The 2,421-nt window shown below is 39.5% G+C and overlaps 1 pseudogene; it reads right to left on the bottom strand.

Moving 5' to 3' along the window:
• LOC101590505 overlaps positions 1–1,594 on the bottom strand; it is a 174,497-nt pseudogene extending 172,903 nt beyond the window's left edge.
• Positions 1,595–2,421: the final 827 nt, after the last annotated feature.

The raw sequence follows: 2,421 nt of genomic DNA, 5'->3' as shown, positions 1-2,421 counted from the left end.
TTCTTTCTTTCTTTCTTTCTTTCTTTCTTTCTTTCTTTTTTCTTTCTTTCTTTCTTTCTTTCTTTCTTTCTTTCTTTCTTTCTTTCTTTCTTTCGTTTTATTTATTTATTCATTTATTTATTTATTTGCAGTACCGAGGATTGAACTCGGGACCCTGCACTTGCCCGGCAAGCACTTATTCTACTGAACTATCTCTCAGGTCATTTTTGAGATATTATCTTGCCATGTCACTGACTTGTCTGGGCTGGGTTCCATCTCTTGGGCCTCCTGCCTCAGCCTCCCAGTGCTGGAATTACAGATGTACAACACCACCTCTGGCTCCTTGCATTTTCTTCAATCATTCTTATTTCTTGGTTCCTTTAAAACCCAATTTATTTCCCCCTTTGGACATAATGCCTACAACAGGTGTGTGCTAGTGACCCCACTCATATGTCTGCATCTCTATAGCCTCTCATGCTACTGACAATTCTGTGTAAGGTGCTACCATTACAGAGCAAGAATGTGAGATGCAGAGTCCGTTTTACTGTCCTATGTAAGACAGGATTGCAAACATCTGAAAGTGACCCACAGCTGCTTTGTTCCAGAGAGTAGTTTTTGTTACCTTTCTTCTTTTGCTTCACGATATCATATCTTATGTGCTGCTGTGGTGGTATTGCTTATTTCTCTCTCATAGAGTCTACTCCTTGAAAATCTCCTCTATTGCATCAATGACCTTCATGATGTAGAGAGATTCAAACCTGAGCATCATCGCCTTATCTCTGATTTTGGATTAAATTTGTTATGCATCTTTTTTTCCTCTTATCATATATTCCTACTCTGTAATCTTTACTTCCTTGCTGTTTTCATGTGTCCCCAACACTCCCAATTAATCACCCTTAAACCTACACATTCTGAGCCCACTACATCTCAGTTGTCTGCTTAGAATTGTACCTTAAGCCTATTTCTCTTCAGAGATGTCACTTAGGTTCTTCTAACACTATGAAGTGGGTCAAGACCTCACTGTTTCGGCTCAGGTTGGATCACTTTAGACTACTCTGAGCCTTCTTTAGAATGCTCAGTAAATCTTCCTAATGTGCAGCTTTCCACATGATATTTTCTTCCTTGTGAAATTCCATGAGATTCAGGATTAAGTCTTTAAAAAACAAAAAACAAAAAACAACACATAGCACTTTATTATCAGTACAGTGATGAAGGGCAGGTCTTCGAGGGGCTGGAGTGGGTCCTAACAGCAGGGGGCGGCCCCTACTTGCCAGCGATGAGCGGGTTCCACAGCACCGCGATGATGAGTCCCCATGGAGAAACATCTTGGAGATGGACCAGTCCTTGTTGACTGGCTTGGACTTCTTCTTGTCCTTGCCGCTTTTGGGGACCTCAGTCCACATCTCCTTCACGTTCTTCAGCACCACGTTGCAGTGCCCGTCAAAGGCCTTTCCCTAGATTGGAGTTTCTTGTTGTTGCGGCACTTGATGGGCACCTGGGTGTTGTCCTGGACTTGCTGGGTCAGCACAGAAAGTGGACCCGTGTCAAACTCCTCCTCTTGCTTCTGTATTTCTTCTGAGGTTATCTTACTCTTGGGCTTGTTGAGGAGGCACATGGTAGTAGTTACAACCTCTGGGTTACCCTCCTCTCCCCTGCATTGCTTCAGTCTTAGAGTAAAGAGGGATTAAGTCTTAACCATAGCCAAATTCCAAGTCTTCCTCGTGTTAAGCAATCTGTGTCCAAGCCATGCAGAATGCTTTTGGGAGTCAAATGCAATTGTTTTCCACAACATATTATATCATATAATTAAATATTACTTGTAGATTTTATTAGATTATAAATGATTTATAATAAAAAGCTACATCATATGTGTGTAGTTTACTATACTTATTTTAAACAGAAGTTATGCTACATTTTTAAAATTCAAGGGCTGGCCAGATAGCTAAGTGGATTAAAGCACTTACTTAGGTAGAGCCAGGGATTGGGGTTTGATCCCTCTCTGGGGCACGCTAAATTGGGAGATTGAGACTGCGCATGGTGGCACACAACTGTAATCCCAGCGCTTGGGAAGCTGAAAACAGGAGGATCACTTTGAGTCTGATCTGTTTAATGAGACCCTGTAGGTCCTGTACTAAATAAATAAATAAATAAATAAATAAATAAATAAATAAATTTCATTCATGCACACCCACATATATATGTATATATTACCGCATATAGAAGATGCACATTGTATACATGGTATGTATAATGTGTATCAACTATATAAAATCAAAGTAGCTGGTCTTGCGTTTAGATTTCATAGTTCTTTTCAAAAGCAAATTAATGTATTTATATCTAATGGATTCAATTTTGAATGTCCTAGTCCTCTGTCTTACACATCTTGATAATTTTTCTAAAGCTATACATGTTGTTCATTTAAAAAATGTGCTTTTTCTTTAA

Source organism: Octodon degus, unplaced genomic scaffold (genome assembly GCF_000260255.1).
Source record: "Octodon degus isolate 3935 unplaced genomic scaffold, OctDeg1.0 scaffold00001, whole genome shotgun sequence".
Taxonomy (NCBI): Eukaryota; Metazoa; Chordata; class Mammalia; order Rodentia; family Octodontidae; genus Octodon; species Octodon degus.
This window is presented reverse-complemented; position numbering and strand designations above follow the sequence as displayed.